This window comes from Protopterus annectens, chromosome 3.part0 (genome assembly GCF_019279795.1).
Source record: "Protopterus annectens isolate FY-2018-M chromosome 3.part0, PAN1.0, whole genome shotgun sequence".
NCBI lineage: Eukaryota > Metazoa > Chordata > Ceratodontiformes > Protopteridae > Protopterus > Protopterus annectens.
Genome location: NC_056731.1, coordinates 605,836,025 through 605,857,199, shown reverse-complemented (window position 1 = coordinate 605,857,199; position 21,175 = coordinate 605,836,025).

Sequence of the window (21,175 nt, the reverse complement as noted above, 5' to 3'; positions counted from 1 at the left end):
ACCAGGTTTTGTCCCTTAGTTTTTGAAGTCTAATGATTTATTTTGATATCTATGGCAATCTCATATTTTTAACATGACATGTACTAGTTTGTGCTAAGCAATTTAGAATAGCTAGAAATGTGTCACTGAAGTATGTTACGGCCTGGGTAAGTTGGAGACTATGGAGTGGTGCCCAGTAACATTTACTGAGCATGTTTGTAAACTATGGTTCTGGGTGGGTTGAACTGGAGATGGATTAAGTAGGAAGGTCTATGGTCACTTAAATTTTGTGGAAGGCATCCAGAGAGATAGTTGTAGGTGGTACTGTTAATAAGTGACCAGTCTAAGATAGATTCCCTTTTGCTATGTTTATTAAAGTGGGAAACTGGATTGTTTGGTAGAAACTATGTAGATTTATGAAGGTGGAGGGGTTATCACCAGTGCAAGTGTTCCAGTCTAAATTGAAATCACCTGTGATAATGGTTTCATGAGTGTAGGTTGAGGCTGTCCAGGCTATGAATTCCTCAGTGGTAGTGGGAGTATTGTTGGGAGGTATGTAAGTGGCTATTATGGTAATATTTTTCTTTGTGTTAATTGTGATCCGTGTTACTAGGACTTCAAAGATGTTATCATAAGGGTATTTGATGGGTAGGTAGTCTAAGCTTAGGTTATATTTGTAGAAGATTGCAACCCTACAACCCATCTTCCTGATCCTGTCTAACCTGTGTACACTATAACCTTGTAGGTATATGTCTGGGTCTCTTATATGGAGATTTAGCCAAGTTTCTTTTGCTATAAGAATGTCTGGTGAGTATTGTGCAATGACTGCATGCAAGTCTGTGAGTTTGTTAACTAGGCTTCTAAGGTTCATGTTAAGAATGAGAAAGTCTGTAATTTTCATGTGAGGAAGGGGTGGAATGGTAGCCATGATGGTATGTTGTGCAGTATGTGGCCCAAGATTAGGGTGTATATCACCACTATGGAGAATCTGTGATAATGCACATGAATGTTTATATGACAATTTGGAGTGTACGTGAAGGTGTTTGCTGAAGTGGTTAGAGGTATTGCTGACAGCTACATGTTTGAAGTGGATGCATGCAATAGGTGTGTGATTGTAGATTTGGGAGGACATGGCAAGGTAGAAGAGTGAGGAGTGGATGGTAATAGTATAATATAGTGTGGGGCTATCGACATGTTGTATATGTAGGTGAGTGCAGGATGTTAGACAGTATGCAGATAGCAGTAGGGTATAGAGTGTGGGCAGGAGAAAGAGCATGGTGTGTATTCTTTTTAAATGATAGGTTATCTGGATGGTGATGAAGGTGTAGGGGCAGAGGGGTGCTGGTGTAGTGCGGTGGGAGAAGAGTGATTAAGGACAGTTGCAACTAAGTTGTGTGAGGAGACAGGAGTGTTACAAATAGTATATTGGTTAATTGAGTTGTGATTGGAGGATGGAGGGTGATTCTTGATTGGGGGAATTCAGCGGAGGGATTTTTAGGGTGAGGGTAAAAAACAGGTAGGTTAATAGTCTGGTTTAATGAGAGTTCATTAACCACCTTGGGCATGAAGGAGGGGTTAGTCCTGAGGGAAACTCTGTCCTTGTGGAAAATAAGGTAAGGAGGGGTAGCCATAACAGCTTGTATCTCTGATACCTTCCTGGCAGAGGTAAAGGCCACTAGAAGAACTGTTTTCAGGGTGCACAGTTTTAGGGTTACTGAATGTGCTGGTTCAAAAGCTGGCAATGTAAGTTTTTCTAGGACAAAGGTCAAGCCCCAAGGGGGTACAGGCTTACAGGGGTCTAATATGAATTACCCTTTTCAGGAAAAGCTTGACTTCCAATCTAGATGCCAGAGGTGGTAACATGGGCAGACAAGCAGAGGCTGCAGATAAATGGACTTTAACTGAAAAATAAGTTAGTCCTGAGCGAAGGAGCTCACACAAATAGGAAAGGACCCAGGGGACAGGAATAATCATAGGGTCCTGTTTTTTCCTTTGACACCACCTGGATAATCTCTTCCATTTAGATACATAATTTCTCCTGGTACTAGGTTTTCTGGCCTCCTGCAGAACATTGAATACATCCTCTGAGTATAGGTGTCTGAAGGGGATTAGAACCCTATTACCCATAAAGTCAGTTTTAGGTTGTTCACCTGAGGGTGTAGTAGAGATCCCCTGTCCTGTGTGAGCAAGTGTGACTAACAGATGATGAAGGGGAAACCAATGCTGTCTTGGCCAAAAGGGGGTCACCAACAGGATTCTTGGTTTGTTCCTCTGGATTTTTGGGAGGACTTTCTGAATCAGTGTGAAAGGTGGGAAGGCATAGAGATACATTCCCTCTCAAGGAAAGGAGAAGGCACCCACTTTCCAGGCATGTGGATGTGGATCCCTTGTGCAAAACCTGGGCATCTGTCTGTTTTTGGAGGAGGCAAAAAGATCTATTTGTGAAATACCCCACTCCTGTGGATAAGATTTAGGAATACCTCTCTGTGAAGCATCCATTCCTGAGAAAGAGCTGAAGTTCTGCTGAGTGAGTCTGCCATAACATTCTCTGTAAAGGGAATGTTCACTGCTATCAGATGAATCTGGAGTCATGATGGTGCTAGGATCCAGATCTGGGTGCTTAGGCTGCAAAGAGGGTAGGATCTTGTCCCCCCCTGTTTGTTTATGTACCGCAGGACAATCATATTGTCTGTGATCACTTTCAGTGTTCCTGGGGATAGAGCTGACTTGAATGTTTGTAGGGCTAAAAGGAGTGCCCTCATTTTCTTGATGTTGATATGGTCCTTTTGTCTTAGTGTGGACCATTTCCCCTACATGGTGAATTGCCTTTGGTTCTGCACCCCAACCTATATTTGATGCATCTGTGGAGACTTGTTGTAGGGGGGCCGGTATCTGTATGGGGGTTCCCTGGTTGAGGTGGATGGCAGAGATCCACCACTGAAATTCCTTCTTCAAACACTGAAGTAGTAGGAGGGGGGTGTCCAGGGGATGGGGTTGTTGACTCCATAAGTTCTTTGGGATCCACTGAATTTTTCTCATGTGGAGTCTTGCCTGGGCAACATGGGTATTAGGGAAGCTATGTGGCAAAACATCCTTAGGAACTTTCATAATGGCAAGGAGGTGAGGTTGATAAGTTTGCCCAAGTATAGACAAAGGTCCAGGATCCTTTTGTCTGGAATGAAGGCCTTCATTTTTTCTGTTCTGATCCTTCATCCAAAGAAAACCAGGTCTTGAGTCGGGTTTAGGTGAGACTTTTCATTGTTTATAATAAACCCTAAGTGAATTAGGGTGGAGATCACCTGTTGTAGGTGGTGTAGAAGGACTTGGCGGTCCTGATGGAGAATTAGCAGATCATCTAGACATGGGTATATTTGTATAACCTGTGTTCTGCAGTGAGCAATGAAGGGTGCTAGACACTTTGTGAACACTCAAGGAGCAGTGGAGAGTCCAAAGAGCAATGCTGAGAATTGAAAATGCCAGGAACCTACTGCAAAACATAGGAATTTCCTGTAATCTGGGTGTATAGGAATGTGGAGGAAGGCATTCTTCAAATCCAGAGCTACCATGAAGGCTGTTTTCGTATGAATGGTAGGAGCAAGGGTAAGGAAATCATTTTGAAACTGGGTACCTTGAGGAACAGATTTAGGAATGATAAATCCAGAATCAGCCTCCATGGGCATTTCCTTGGTACCAGAAACATTCTGGAGTAAAGACCTTTGTTTCTTTGGGGGGAAGGTAGGTGCTCTATGGTGCCCTGAGCTAGCAGCTGTTGGATGATGGGTGGGAAAAGATGAACTTGGTTTGCTGGAGGTTGGGGAATTCCCTGGAAGGGGGTAACATCCACCAAGCCATAAAGTATTGCCTCTGAATGATTGAGAGGACCCAGTTTTCTGATGTGATTTTCCACCAGGAGGGTAGGAAGAGGTTAAGCTAAAGGGATAGTGGGGTGTTTGGGCTTAGTAGTTGTGAGTCACAGTGGAGGTGGCCTGGTTTGGTCAGACTGGCTCCAAAAGGGGGTGGTAGAAGGGGGTGGATGGAAACCTGGGATAAGAGCCTTTCCTAGGCTGCCCATGTCCCTTTGACTGAGGAGACTGACGCATGACAAAAGAAGCTCTCTGTGGGTAGTTTCTGTGATATCTGGGGATAGGAGACACCAGAAAATGTTTAAGGTTCTAAAGTTCTTTTCTCTTTTCTTGCAGTGATTTAAGTAGTCCTGCTGAAGCCTGTCCAAACAAGACTTTATTGTCTAGTGGGGCATCAAGCAGTTTAGTTTACACATCCATAGGAAGTGGCTGAAGTCTCACCCAGGAATATCACCTCAGCACTGAACCTGATGCAGCAGATTTTGAAGAGGCTTCCACAGCATCATAACTGCACTTGATGGAGTGCCTAGTCACTTGAGATGCTGTGGAAAGTAGGGTGTTAAGCTGGGATTTAATAGATGAATCAAAACATCAGAGTAGACGGTAGAGGCATTGGAAATGGTGTCCAGGACATACCTAGCCATGTGTGTTTGGTAGTTGAGAGCTCTTATAGCCAGAGTAGAGAAGGTATATACTTTTTTCCCTAGTCTGTACATGAACTTGCCATCTTTATCAGTAGGATAGAGAGCAGCAGAATGTAATTGTCTGTGTGTTTTTTCAGCAGAGACTGGAATAACTGCTGGGTCTGCTGGTGGGTTTTTAAAAAGGAATTGGGTGTCCGGAGGGACCTTGTAAAAATGGTCAGGATGTTTAAAGGCTGAGACAGCCAAGAAGGCATCATGAAATGCAGGTAGCAAAGGGGGCACAGCAGAAGGGGGTGGTTGTTCCATTTGCAGCAGGTCAAAGTATCTTCTTAATGTTAGAGACGTCTGAGGCTTGCCACTTAAAATTTTCCCTCATGCAGGAAATGGTATCTCCAAAGGTGAATTCTTCACCAGGAGACCCAGGGGTGATAGAATCCTCTTCCTCTGGGGTAATAAAATCCTTGGGAGAGTCTATTTGTGATCCATTAGTTAGTGATTCCTCAGAAGAGGAGTTGTCTTCCTCTGATACCTATAAAGGAGGACCTAAAGGGGTAGCAGCTGGTGGTTATTGTGTCTGTAAGGCCTGGAATGCCTTAAAAAGACTCCGTGAGAAAACTTTCCATCCAGGAACAGGTTGAGGCTCAGGATGTTTTAATTTTTCTTTTCTCTTTGTAGGGGCAGATGGCTGAGAATGAGTAGGAGCCGACATCTGGGTGGATGGTAGTGTAAGAGAAGACTGTATGAGCGGTGGTTCCCCTCCACCATCAGGATCTAATGGCTGATTAACCTCAGAGGACGTACTTAAAGTTTCCACCATCCCAGCTTTCATTGAGGTACCTGAGCCTGGTTGGGAAATGGAGGTCTGAAAAGATCCTGAGCTTTTATCAGCCTCATGAATCTCTCCGGATGCCAGAGCACAGTGTGCAGTGTGGGAATCTGGCCTGATTTTCTTTGCCTTCTCCCGTGGCAGCTTATCAGACGTGTCTACTCCACCCTCCATACTGAGCATGAGACAGCAGAGCCTTTGATTTTCCAAGTATAGTTTTAGCACAGCCAGATGGCTGCAAAGAGTTTTAATTACAGAGGATTTGCAAATGGGGCAGGACATATGGTTGTGGGCCTCGCCTAAACAGAATACGCACTTTTTGTACATGTCCTTCTGAGGAATTTGTCTCCCACAAGCACACTTCCCTTTCTGGTTGAAATGTACATCTTAGCAATTAACAAAAGACAAGGAAAATCCAACAGGGTACTTATCTGTAGTGGTTGATTGTAGCGGTCATCTGAGAATTAGTAATCTGCTTCCTGAACTGGCAAACTGGAGTCTGACATTCAGTGCGGCAGAAAAATTCTGAAGAGGGTATGTGCAGACATCACTTTTATACCCTGTGTCAGTTTATAGCTCTGATGGAGGACATCACATGTACCCTCCTATATCAAAGACTTTGGTATACTGGTTGGATGCTGGTGCTGCAGGCAGCAACCTCCCTACTGTAATGAATACTGCAGCATAAGAATAGAAGGACATCTAATAGATGGGGTACATCAAGGAGTTCTGGAGAAGCAAATAGATAAATTTAGCCCAATTTTGGGGCAAAGATTTAAATATAGGGAATGTCACCCTGAATGAGCTTGCTCATGATGGGATATTAGGGGAATAAAAGGGGATTGAAAAGGCATTCCCTACTGAATTTTCTGGAGATGCTTGGGTGATTAAAAAGAATTATAGAATGTAAATGGCAAAAATGTGCCTCCTTGTCTGATTCATGAGGTGTTGTTTATACTCCATTTAAATGCATTTTTAGAAAATGTTTAAATATTAAGGACATACTTGAATGTACTAGTAAGTGTGTTACTAGGAATAAAAACACAATCAGAAAAGATATTTTTAAATGTGGATCTTGTCCACAGTGTGGCCATATTTCTAACATAGATGGAATTTTAATTGAAGCTAGGGAAAGATATATCCCTGTTCCACTATACATCTGCTTCTAAAAGGGTGGTAAATGTAGCTGTGTGCAGTCAATGTCTGGCTTTTTATGTGGGCAAGACTGAGAGAAAATTGAGGAGGAGACTATATAAGCATATTTATGATATAAGGCACAACAACAGTAGAAGTGCTTTGTACAAACAGACTCTATCTTGTCCATCTGCTAATTTTCTTTTTTCTGTACTGGAGGAAACTCCCCTTGACCCTAGAGGTGGCATGTGGGAAACCAAAATTGACTACAGGGAGGTTTATGAGAAATTGGTTTTGGAAGCTAATAGGCCTCCTGCACTCAATGACAATGTTTTCCTCACACCAGTTTTGCTGCAAGATTGTAATTTCTTAACATAAATTTTTTAACATAGATGTTTTGCAGTATTTTTGTAATGTAAGTTGGTTTTAAGGTTTCACAATTAATATATCCATACTGGCTAAGTTGTGTTTTTAACATTTATGTTCCTAGATGGCACTGTTGCTGCATTTTGATGGAATTGTGTAATTTTTGTATTATTTATTTGCGTATATTTTTTAAAAAAATCTTTATAATGATTGTCAATATGTTTTATAGGATATAATATGTAGGTTTTCAATATTGTATTTAGGATCATAGGAAGTTACTAGGCTATTGGCCTTGAGGCCCTTATAAGCCTAGCCAAGAGTTTAGCCCATTCATAGACAAATCAGCAGCCGATGCCCCTGTCTAGCAGGGATACGGGTGGAATCTGAGGGATGTATTTTCTATTTCCCATCCAGTTATGCAGATTGCACTTAAAAAGGGGTAAAGAGTTACTGTGCTTGATGTAGAGAGGGAGTCTATTCCATAGATGGTGGAGTCTCTGGGACACAAATCTGTCCTGCCAGCAAGTCCTATTGATGTCACAGAGCAGGTTGAGGCCACGTGTGCAGGTTACTCAAGAGGAGCTTGACTTGCAGATATGCAGCAGTCCCAGCAAGGTGGGGTCCGAGATCACCTTGTATGCCAGACAGATGTCACCTCTGAGGAGTCTATATGAAACAGAGTAGATGGATAGGGCTTTTAGACTAGATTTTTGAGGCCCTGAATTCTCCTGGTGAGGAACCTCTGTGGTCTCTCCAGCTGCTGCATGTGCTTTGTGAGGTACATGTCGAGTGGGGCATTGTACTCAATAATGGGCCTTATAAGTGAAAAATACAGGGATGTTATGACCTCCTTGTCCCTGGATGAGATACCCTTACTTATGAGGTGGGCCATGCAGAAACCTTTCCATACAATGGAAGCAACATGGTGGTCAAAGGTCAGGCTACCATCAATCTGGGTATCCAAATCCCTCATGACTGACACGCTTATGTTATTAATGTGACAAATTGTGGGGACATCTCTCTCCCCAAAAGGGATGACGATGCATTTTTTTTTGTATTCAGCTTGAGGGCATGTTTCTGGCACCAGTCATTTGTTTGGGTGAGACCATCCCAGAGGATGTCCATGTCACTAGGGGAATTGATGACAGCTCTCAACTTACAGTCATCTGCAAAACTGGTCAGTCACAACCCATTGGTTTTGGCCTGTACCGCAGAAAAGTAGATCCCAAATAACAGAGGCCCCAAGAAATAACCTTGGGGTATGCCACTCAATAAGGGTCTACTGCTTGAGGTGGCTTCCCCTATTTTGACTAGGTGAGTTCTATCAGTGAGCCAGTTGGCTACCCATCTGGTAACATATGGATTGATGCCTAGATGAGAGAGTTTATCTATTATGCCTGAGTGGGGAATAGTGTCGAAGGCTTAGGCCAGGTCAAGGTAGGTGGTGTGCACCATCTTCCCCTCATCCATGGCTCTGGTAACTGTCTCAAAAAAGTTGACCATATTTAACAGACATGACCTCCTCTTGACTAAGCCAAACTGTGTGGGATCAAGTGTTTGGAGGTTGCCAATGTCCTTGTTAATGAGGTCCTTGATAATCCAATCCATGGCCTTGCAGATCATGCTAGTTAGGCTGATGGGTCTATAATTTCCCGGATCAGTGGATGCTCCACCTTTGTGAAAAGGGATGACAGTGGCGGCCCTCCACTCAACTGGGACAAAACCGGTACTCAGGCTTTGGTTGAATAGGGTGCTTAATGGTGCAGCATGTTCCTGCCTGAGTTCATGTAGGATGCAGCCTGGGATGTTATCAGGTCCCATGGAGGCTGTATTTTTTGCCTTTGAGAGAGTAGTGATGACCCGATCCCTAGATATAAGGGAAAGGGGGCAGGTACTGGGAATGTCCTCATTTACTGATGGGGGGGACAGAGAAATTTTCACTGAATCCGTCAGTCAGCAAGTTTCCTATATCTACTACATTTGTATATGTGGTGTCCTTGACCATGTGGAGGATGATTTAGTCCTGTCAGGTATTCCTGATTCCATGCATCTATATAAATGTTCGTATAGTAATTTAGTATAGTTTTGGATACTGGGGCCAGTTCCCAGAGAGGGGACATTTGTGTTTTTGTGTGTAATGTTCCACTGATAATTAACATTTTATGATTGAGGGCTTTGTATTGGTTAGGTATTAATTGGATTAATTATAAATAGGTTGAATTGTAGTTGGGTTTTACATCTGATAGAGTCAAAGAAATGAAAATGCGGTGTTATGTTAAGCATTTATGGCTTTATGCTGTTCTGCCTTCTGGATCAATAAATATTGCTCTTTTGTGTCTATGTGGTCTTCCAGTGCCTTTTTTCTGTTTATTGGTGACTTTGGCACTGTTTTCCTGTTTGATTCATTTAAGGGTAAAAACACCAAATTCCTAGAGGTGCACATCTCAGATGACCTAAGCTGGGCAACAAACACCTCCAGCCATGTAAAGAGAGCACAACAATGTCTCCACTTCCTCCAGAGACTACGCAGAGCAAACCTCCCCTCCCACATCCTCATGACCTTGTACAGGGCCATGATAAAAAGCATACTGACTAGCAACATCACAGTCTGATATGGAAACTGATGATACGCAGATCACAAGGCTTTAGAGAAGATTGTAAAGCAGGCCAGGAAAATCACAGGATCAACCCCCAGTCCTTACAGGACCTTTACTCTTGAAGATGCTCTGGCAGTATCATGAAACTGATAAGGGACAATAATCCCAGCCCGTTCCACCTCCTGTCTTCAGGGAAATGATACAGAAGCATCAGGCGTAGAACATCAAGATTTAGGAATAGTTTATTTCCACAAGTAATCAGACTGTTGAGCAAATAACATTAACAATGTCAACACTCACTCAGTTCATGAGAACACCATACATGCAATATGATTCTCTTTACTGTCATAGAATTAAATTATTCTATTTATCCAAGTTGTGCAATCTGAACTAAATTATTACTTGTACAAGTACAGGAACTGTGAATCATGTTATGCTGCTATCCTATCTTAAAAATGGTGGTGGGTAAGTTAGCTATGTGTGTATTTATATCTGTACTGTCTAGAATTTCTTCATTTATATGCTTCCTTCACCCTCTTGTGAAAACTGCTTTTCAATGTACATGAGCCTCAAGCAACGAAATTTCATCCAGTGATACACTGCATTTGTTGATCTGAATAATAATAAAGTTGGCTTTGACTTTGTGGATTTTTTTACATTGGAAATGTTTTTTTGTTTTGACATTGCCTAAAACAGGCACTTTGGGGAGGCAAGCACCTTTGACAGCATCCAGTAGCCTGGAGGAGACAGTTGAAGACCATCTCTGGCAAAGCAGCATGGTCTGTCAACCATGCATTCCCAGGCTAACAGATACGGGATCCCCCTGGATTGACACCAGAAGCTAAGCTAATTGTTGAAGTCAATTATTTTTGTCTATATTGTGGAATCAGCAGCTGTAGCTTCATTACACACACAAAAAAATACTCTATCATCTGCACACTAAGTGTTAACCCATAAATGCTCTATTATTTCACACACACAATTTTACTCTGCACTTTAAAAAATATACACACAAGTTCTCATTATGTAAGACATACAGCTGTTTCTTCTTATCATGCTTCTTATCACTCTTTGTTCAACTGCTCTCACCCTCTTACTTACACTAATTTGCTTTTATATCATATTGCCTGTGATTCCACCTATCATGCTATCTGCGCATTTAGTCATATTACCTCTCCTTCTATTTGTAATACACTTCACTTCACATTTCTACAGCCCCATCTATATATCACACACCAACCTCCAATACCTCTCAAATCAAAGTCCATAAGACCGCATATTATCATTTCACTGTTGCTGCCAACTCAGTCCCTTCATTCTATAGCCACTTACTATAAAAGCATCATCCTTGCAAGCACCCCTTACTCCACAAAATCAACTTTAAATCCAAAGTCAAAACCAAGCAGCTCCTTTCCCATGAACACTACCACCACACTATAACAGTATTGCCACCCAAACCCACACAAACTACCCCCTCAATCATAGACATCCACTCTACCTCTAACCCATTACACAGTTCAAAAGATTGCACTTATACAGTTTAAACTTAGGTTTCTGCAGTATGCTCCCTGAATTTCATGAATGGATAACACAACACTCCCCAACATCATTGCAGCTACAGAAATCTAGTTAAAATAAGATATAAAGAACTAGATGTCCTTACATTCACTGTGGTAGTATTCCTTACATATGGGTTTTCCCTGCCACCCTGCCATAAAAGCCTGACATTGGCCAGTATACCAAAGCCTACAAAAGTTTTATGATATGCCACATCACACGTATGGTCCCCATGTAGCGTGGGCCATAAAAGTGAAATCTGGACAAACCATCCTCAGAACTTCTTTGCCATCAGTCTGAATGCATCTCCAGATCATCAGACTGAACCCCTTTGTTGTTTACCTCTAGTATGAATGCATTGTTTCATTCTTTGTTTTCACCTACATCTTGTTGCTGGTACCAAGCCACTGCAGATAAGTACCCTGTAGGGGGGTTGTTTTTACTTGTTTTTATGATACTCTGGGGGTTAAAGACATCCAGGAAGGGTAAATGCCAGTGTGGGAGACAAATTCCCCATAAAAACCAACACAATGAATGTCATTTTTGCTTAGGAACTTCTCAAGACTATACATCCTGTCCAATTTGGCAGGCTATCATTCCTAAAAACCTTCATAGTAGGCGCTCTTCTCTTTCCTTGTATCTCGAGAACCAGCATCTTCTCGCTAAAGAGATAATGGAAGGAACTTCCTGCCCTGATGGTCAGCCATTAGGGAAGAAGAAGATTAAAAAGTTAAGGCTGGAATCTTCCACTGTCCATCCTCCAGCAAGTGTTCTTCCTGAGGTTGTTGAGGACCCGGTGGCCTGCATAGCATTGTCAGATTCTTCTGCTGTGACCAACTTCCAGGCTGGTAAGGATCTGTCTTCCAGCATCTCTGATGAAGCTATGTAGATGTACGGTTTGGACAATCAGAGGGTTGATTACCTCTGAGAGTCCTAGGGGAGTTCCATAAATTTTAGTTAGGGAAGAAGTTCCTACTACTTCAGATCCTTCACAATTCTTCAGGGTGGACATTCCCTTAAAGAAGAAACAAAAAACAAACACGTTTCTCCTGCTCCTAGGGAACCACAGAGTGAGTGGCTGGCCTTTACTCAGGGGTTGATTAATGCTTTGATGGGTTTAAAACCTCCTCATGGCGTCTCTGGACCTACTCCTGCTTGGTCCTGTTCTTTATTTAAAAGGCCCAGGGAACTAGATTCATAGGAGGAAGACTCATATTCTGATGAGGAATCCCTTGATTATTCTTCCCAAATCCCTTCATCTTTGCACTATGGTTCAGAGTAAGAGGGATTTAATAGCCCTGATACTCTCTTTGAAGAAATCTCCTTGGGGATACAATGACCAGGATAATTGGATTTTTCAAATGGGACTGTGCTCAGGTTTCTGATTTTCATAGAAGGTATTATAAGTTGTTCCAGAAGGAATCCCCTAAACCTTCTGCTATTCCTCCTATTTTGGCTGCCTTGTTGGATGTTTTTTCCAATGCCTCTAAGGCTTCTGATTCTCTTTCTCCTGCCCCAAAAAGCCAGATAAATTTTACAGGGTGCATGAGATTTGTAACTTTATGTATAAATGTCCTGCTGCTGACCCCTCAGTGGTGTCTGTAGCTTCTGACAAGCCTTCTCAATTGCTTCCTTTACCTAAGCTACTACCATCAGATAAAGATAGCAGAACCATGGAAATGCTAGGCAAGAAAGTTTACACCTCTGCTACTTTGGCTTTCAGGGCTATCAACTATCAGACCCATAGCTCCAAGTATGTGTTGGCCCTCCTTTCTCAGGCTTGTCAGCTTATTTCTGATCTTCCAGATTCTGAGGGGAAAACTTCTGCTCTTTTCTTGTTGGGGACTTCCTCTCAAGTGGTTCAGCATTCCATCAAATGCAGTTATGATGCAGCAGATGCCTCTTTTAGGGCTGCTGCTTTTGGTTCTGTGATGAGGAGGTATTCATGGCTTAGGTTTCAACCTTTACCTGATGATATCAAGGCCAGGTTGATGGATGCTTCTCTGGATAATAAATGTTTGTTTGGTGGATCTGGTACTTGTTTATTCAAGTCCCTTCAGGATAAAAGAAAGGCTTTGCAGGAACTTAAACATGTCTTGTTTTTCCTGTGCCTAAATTCCAAAGAAACTACTCCAACAAGCCTGCTTTTTTGCAGGCAATCTTGTCCTTCTTCTAAAGTAAAAAGAATGCCAAGAAGCCTCCTCCTGCTAAGACTACTCAGACTTTAGGAATCCAAATGTCTTCCTTTCCTGATAAACTAAGTAGAGTGTGACTATCCATCCCTTCCCAGACAAATTCCTCTTTTTATTTGCCTTTCCCTTTCTCTTCCTATCTGTCTTCACGTTACTCAGGATTCTTGGGTTTTATCCATCATTTGCCAAGGTTACTTCATGGTGTGGAAATCCCATTCTCCTTTCATGGGCATTCCTCAACCTCCTCAGGAACAACTTCCTTTCTTCTGAGAGGTGCTCCAAGATCTTTCAGCTCAAGGTACTATACAAGAGATACCTGTGCCCAAAGGGTGAGGGAGTTTTACTCCAGAATGTTTCTACTGCCTAGGAAAGATGGTACTTCAAGAGACATTCTAGACCACTCTCATCTAAACACCTTTTTGAAGGTACCCACCTTTTGAATGTTGTCCCTACAAACTCTGTTTCCTCTTTTATTCCCTCAGGCCTACTTGGCTTCTTTGGATCTCAAAGATACTTATCTCCACATTTATATCTATCCTCTTTTCAGGGAGTTTTTACATTTCTCTGTTGCTTCCTAGCATTTTCAGTTCTCTGCTTTACCTTTTGGTCTCTCTACTACCCCAAGGATTTTCACAAAATGCCACGCTCCGGTTATGGCTTTTTTCAGACTTCAAGGGATCCACATATTTCCTTACCTGGACAACTTTTTGATTCAGGCCTCCTCTTCAGAGGTGCTGTTGCTAAACTTTCAATTTGTAATTTCTCTTCTTCAAAGAAAAGGGTTCACAATAAACTTCACAAAGTTCTCTCTGACCCCTTCTCAGGACCAAGTCTTTCTAGGTTGCAGGATTCAACAGTGCTTATGTTGTCATCCCTGCCACCTCCCAAGGCTTTAACTCTCATCTCCTTCTTTCAAACTCTTCTCCTTCTGGCATCTGTTACAGCCAGGAAGTTTCTGAAAGCTCTGGGATTCATGGTGTTCACCATCCCTATAATTCCTCTGGCCAAGCTCCACATGAGAAAGTTTCACTAGTATCTGAAGTCAGTTTGGCAGCAACATGCACGCCTCCTAGAATTTGTAGTTCCACATCTACCTTATCTACAGAAGGAACTTCATTGGTGGATTCAGCAGTTATCTCTAAGACCAGGGGTACTGCTTATTAATTCCTCTTCCCTCTCAGGAACTCTTCACAGACACCCCAGACATGGGGTGGGGGGTAACCTTTCCTTCTCTAAAGGTACAGGAAGTATGGTCACCTCATCAGCAGAAGGAACACATCAGTGTCAAAGAGATGAGAGCTCTTCTGCTCGCTCTTCAGACCTTTCACATACTCTCTTCTCTCTGGAGCCTCTCAAGTGATAGTGTGGTTACAGACAACACCACACTCATGTGGTATATCAACAAACAGGAAGGGGAAGATCTTATCTCCTGTGTCGATTGGCCCTCATGGTTTAGGATCTGGCTGTCCAGTATCAAGTGACTTTCAAGCAGTGTACATCTCTTCAAGCCAGAACATAGTGGCAGACAATCTAAGCAGGTCCTTAACTCTATCCCACAAATGGATGCGTCACATGGATGTGTTTCTGGACATTGTCCACCAGTGGGGAACTCCTCAACTAGATCTCTTTGCCTCCCCTCTGAACAGACAACTTCCTCGGTTTTGTGGCAGAGTCCCAAATCCTCTGGTGTAGAAGGTGGAGGCCCTATCTTTCTCTTGGAAGGGGATGGGTCTGTATGCATGCCCCCCCCCCATTACGAAAGTCTTGTGCAAATTTAACAGGACACTCCCAAAATATTGTTGGTGACTCCCTTTTGGCCTTGGCAGCATTGGTTCCCTCTACTACTGCATCTGGCCAGAGGCAATCACCACAAGTTACTTCACAGGGTAGACCTACCCACACAAGACAAGGGATCTATCATCCATCCCCACCTGTCCACTCTTCAAGTGACACTGTGGGTGATAGGATTTTGATTCCTCATAAACACCTTTTCACTGAGGATGGGCTAAAGGTCCTGCAGAAAATCAGGAAACCCACTACTATGAAATCTTATGTATACAAATGGAAGAATTTTTCTATTTAGTGTCTCTTTCGTAACCTGGACCCATTTACTGTGGAAGTTCCTTTGGTTCTTTTTTTATTTCTGTGAGTTGCTCAGTGCTGGTTTGGCTTATTCTTCTATCATGGCCCACTTATCAGTTATATCTGCTTGTCTGCCTTTATCTCCTCATTTAGCTTATAGACTTGAGGATAAATAATTCCTTAAAGGTGTCCTTCATATTAGACCTCCCAGAAAGCCTGTTCCCTCTTCCTGGGATCTTAACTTTGTTTTGGAAAAGTTGACTCAGGCTCCCTTTGAGCCTGCTGCATCAGCTTCTTTGCAATATTGCTCCTGGAAGACAGTTCTTTTGTTATGCATAACTTCTCCCAGATGTGTGTCTGAGTTGCAAGCCCTTATGGCCTATCCTCCTTTTCTGGTGTTTCAAAATGACAGGGTGTCCTTGCATACTAATCCTTCTTTTATGGCTAAAGTTGTTAATGAGTTGTCAATCAGTCTATCAATTTGTCTACCCTTTTCCCTCCCCTACAGTCTGCCAGTAAGAGGGTGCTGCATACTTTGGATGTGCATAGACAACTCAGATTAATCTATTAGGAAATCTGATCAGTTGTTTCCTTTCTGCCTAGCTCCTTAGGATTAGCTATATCCAAGCAAACTATTTCTTCTTGGATTTCAGAAGCTATTTCCTTTTGTTATACCTTTCACGGTCAGAGCCTTCCTTCTTCTGTTAAACCTCATTCTACTTTAGCTGTGGCTTCTTCTGGAGCTTTTTTTCAAAGGATTGGATACCTCCTCTATTTTAGAAGCAGCTACCTGGACTTCTATGCATATACCAAGCACTATAAGTTGGATGGCATCTCAAGAGCTAGAGCTGGTTTTGCTAGTGCCATTCTTCATGGTTTCATAGAGGGCTCTACTGCCTTTTCCTCCTCCGAGGTTTCTTCTTGAGCTTTGACACTCTCCCATACATAAGGAATACTGCAGCAGTGAATGTAAGGATATAGTAAAGTTGTGTAAAATCTTACCATAAAGGTAGATGTCCTTGCCTTCACTGTTGCAGTATTCAATCCCTCCCACCTTCCCCCTTCTCTTTTCCCTCTTGGGTGTACAGACGACCTCATGGGGTTCATTAGAATGCTGCTCCTACAGCGGCAATCATTTCTGAGGATGGTACATCCAGATGTCACTTTCATAGCCCATGCTATATGAGGACTGTACGTGTGGCATCTGGCATACCATAAAACTTTAGTAGACTTTGGTATACTGGCAATGTCAGGCTTTAAAGGCAGGGGAAACCCATACCTAAGGAATACTGCAACAGTGAGGGCAAGGACATCTACTGTTATGGTAAGATTTTACACAATTGTACTTTCCAACTAATAGGATATAACAATCTCAGACTAGACAGAACAAAGAAAGAGCTGTTGGCATAGGTATAATTTATTTTAACATTTTTTGATCTCTCTCTCTGTACCCCCCAGCAGCCCTCTTACATTAAAAAATGCAGAAATTCTTATCTCCCTACTCAAACAGAATAATCATAAAAGCATCTGTATTCTAATTACATATGTTCATCCAACATTGGAACTGTTGAAGAACTGCACTCCTGGACCACATCAAAAATCTATCAAGAAACCATCATTTTAGGAGATCTCAATATAAGTTATCTAACAACTAACAGAAACTGCTATTAACTCATTCAGAATCTTATAATTCATTTCCACACCTACAGGATATAACAAAACTTTAGACAGAAAGAATATTACAGACCGATTCCTTCCCAAAAGCCCAAATAATGTAATATTCAGTGGCACCCTCCTTGACACTCTGACTACCTTAAAACTTTTGCTGTTAGACACCATACCTTTATATGAAAACAGCATCACTATAATCATGTATGCATTTGTCTTCCTTCCAGCATGAAGTCTTTATCTCTAACCTCGCATCTCTTGACTAAAACCCCTAACACAGTCTTCCACTTGATGAAGCAGTCTCGTTATTTAATATGGCTTTCTCAGATATTCTAAATGAACTTGGCTCCAGTCCATAACAAAAGAGTAATGGCTACCCTCATACCATTGTTTTCTAAACAAACTAAATGTCTTATGAAGCAGTTGGACAGAGCTAGGAGCAGATGGAAAAAAATAATACCATTTCTTACCTTCAAACCTTTAGACATTTTAGAAATGTGACTAAGGAAAATTTCAACTTAGACAGGAAAATTAACTACACAGATTTCTTTAACTCTACCCAAAACAATTCCAGGCTCTTCTGGTCCACCATTAATAACATCCTGTATCCTGCACATGTCACTCAACCCACCCCATCACCAAACTCCCAATCTGATTCTATATCTTGATAAGTCAACGCCCACTTTATGTAAATCGTAATTTTCCTCTTGAATGACATGTTCTCTCCAGCAATAGATCTCACTCTAGGACCTGCACATTGCCTGTAAAATGTTTCCCTTCTACTTCCAGCCAGTGCCCAGTTTCACAATGAAAAGATTAATCCTCAAACTGAAACCCGCTACTCTTGTGCCTGGCAACCTTCCTTCAGAATTCAGCAAAATGGTTAAGGTAAGTGCCACAATATGAAGACAAGATGATCAATTTCAACAATTGGCTTAAGTATTGGTGTCATTCAAAGGGGATCCAATGCCTGTCAGCCTGGGATGACATGCTCGACAAGCCACGGTGCTTCTCTAGGGACGGCTTGCACCTGTCACCCCTGGGCTTTCGGATATTGGCAAAGGCTCCTGCTACCCCCATATGCCTTTTTTAGGCAAGGCTCAAAAGACAAACCCACCTCCATAGGTATCACAAGGGATAAGAAACTAAGAGTAATGCTACTCAACGCCAGAAGTCTAAACCTCAAGATGCACATACTCTAAACTCTCCTTAGCATGGAAAACATTGATATCTGTGCAGTAACAGAATCCTGGTTCAAGGCTCCCGAGAGCGCCCCAGCACTACCAGGTTATACCTCATACCATGCTTTTTGGCCCCAAAACTTGGACCGAACCACCAAAAGAGGGGGAGTATCAATATTCGTCAAAGATACCCACACCTCCAGGTTGGTGGCACAGCACAAAGCATCAGAGACTATCCATGTGCAACTAACAGTGGGTAAAACTGCCTTCCAGTTTATAGCCTGCTACAGACCACTCTCCCAAACCCAGGAACCCCACTCGGCCTTCCTGAGAACACTGGAAAATATGAAGGTCTCTCCAAACACCATTATATTGGGCGACTTCAACTACCCAAACATAGACAGGGAGCATTACTCTAGCTCCAACACCCTAGCCCAAAGGTTCCTAGAATTTATAAACTCAAATTTTATGGAACAACTTGTTACCACTCCCACAAGAGGGGAAAACATACTGGACCTGATCATCACCAACATGGGGGCTCTATGCTCCAGACCAGAAGTGTATCCCTCACTGGTAAGATCAGACCATAAACTAATCTCACTGGATATTCACATCCCAACCCCACCCCCTGCCCAGAAAACCACAGTGAAAAACTTCTCTAAAGCAAATTTCACATTCCTCAAAACCGAGGTGGAATCCTTCAAAGCCCCTGGGCCTGTGGAAAATACGGCCCAGACCGCAGAATCCTTTGTAAATGCATTCTATGAACACCTTCAGGAATGCATGGATCATGCAATCCCAAATAAAACCAAGACCCAATCCTCCAAAGGCAGGTGTCCTGTCTGGTGGACCCCAGCCATAAACAAACTATACAATAGAAGGAGGAAGCTACTACATGATAGAGCAAAATCCCAAAAAGGGAAGGCACCTCTAATCAGTATTGGCAAAAAACTACGGGCACTCATAAAATCGTCTAAAGCCAGCTTCGGGAGAAAAATTGCAAAGGACACTGAGGATAATCACAAGGCTTTCTTTAGTTATGTTAGGAACCTGGGTGGGAATTCCCAGATATGCTCAGAATTAGTCCAAAATGACAAAAAATACACCGAACCCACAGACATTGCCAACATCCCAGCTGACAGGTTCAGCACAAACTTCTCCCGCCCCCCTCCCCACCAAAAGGGCAAATATCTATCCCAGCAGAGTGCTGCCACCCTGACATCTCAGATGCTCAGGTAAGAGCCGCCCTCCCCAAAGCACAAACACAGCATCAATGGGACCAGATGGTGTCCCAGGCTGCGTCCTACATGAACTCCAAGAAGAGCTAAACCCAAACATAAAACTACTGTTCAATCTCAGCCTTACTACAGGATATGTACCCAAAGAGTGGAGTACAGCAATAGTGGCCCCTCTCCACAAAGGTGGTGCCTTGATGGATCCTGGAAACTATCGCCCCATAAGCCTGACTAGCTTGGTCTGCAAAGCTATGGAAAGGATCATCATGGACCTCAAAAATAAAGATATTGGGGACCTACAGACACTGAATCCTACCCAGTTCGGCTTTGTTAAGGGCAGATCCTGCCTCTTAAACCTGGTTGATTTCTTTGAAACAGTCACCAAGGCCATTGACGAGGGGAAGGTGTTCCACTCAGCCTACCTGGACCTCACAAAAGCCTTCGATACAATACCCCACTCGGGCATTATAGATAAGATCACCAGCTTAAATATAAACTCCTATGTCACTAGATGGGTTGCAAACTGGCTCAAGGACAGAACCCACATGGTTATAATTGCTGGAGCCATGTCTGACTCCAAACCAGTTACAAGTGGCGTCCCACAAGGCTCAGTCCTGGGACCTCTCTTGTTCGGTATATATTACACGGAGGTACTGGCCAATACGGAAGGACTGTGGCTGACCAAGTTTGCAGATGACTGCAAACTAGGCACCATAATCGACTCTCCAGCTGACACAAGCATCCTCCAAAAGGGCCTCATAGAAACAGACAACTGGTGCCAGAGCCATGGCCTCAAGCTAAACACCAAAAAGTGTATAGTCATCCCCTTTGGCAAAAACAAAGTGCCCACAAATTACCACATAGGTGGTAATCCATTAAGTACGGAAGAAGTAATTAGGGACCTGGGGACCCAAGTTGATAGCAATCTCTCATTTGAAAACCACGTGGCCAAAGTTGTTATTTTATATAGCCCACCTAATCATGAAGGGATTCACATCTAGATCAGGGAAGGTCATTGTGCCTCTTTACTCATCCCTCATCAGGCCCGTAATTGAGTACAATGCCCCTTTTGGGATGTACCTTACCAGACATCTGCAGCAACTGGAAAGACCCCAAAAGTACCTCACCAAGAGGATCAAAGGGCTCAAACAGATGCCATATGCTGCCCGGTTAAAGAAACTCCAGCTCTACTCAGTGGCATACCGCCTGCTCAGAGGCAATCTGTGCCTGATGTATAAAGCCATGTCCAACCCTGAATTAATGGACATGCTGCACCTCAGAAAATCCAAATCCCATCGAGCTACGCACTCGAGAGACTTGAACCTCAGCACTGAAATAAATAGGACATGCTGGAGGGCCAGATTCATAATCCAGAGGCTCCCTTCACTCTGGAATAAAATCCCAGTCTAGGTTAGGCAGAGTCCCTCATTGACTCTCTTCAAGAGGAATCTTGATGAGTGGAAGGGAGATCATAGGTTTACCCTGGGTATCACTTCTGTGTCACTGTTAGACAGAGGCACAGTATACTAACCTCGAAAAAGGGCATAGCAAAATGGGTGGCGAAAGCCAAACACACTCTGGCTAGGCTTATAAATGCCCTAGGGCAGATAGCCTAGTATGAACCTATGAACCTATGATGGTCTTATTTAGTTTCCTATTACAGCCACGAAACGCAACTTAAGCGAATACGGAAACATTGACAAATATTCAGAGATCTGCGAAAACACCGAACGTCCTGAAACACAAAATTAGAAATGTCGAATCGTCATAGTTGTCCCTTCTCTGGTATAGCTCCTTAAGGTAAGTGTGCAATAGTTACGGACCTTAGTCTTAGGGTGCGGGTTAAGGTAA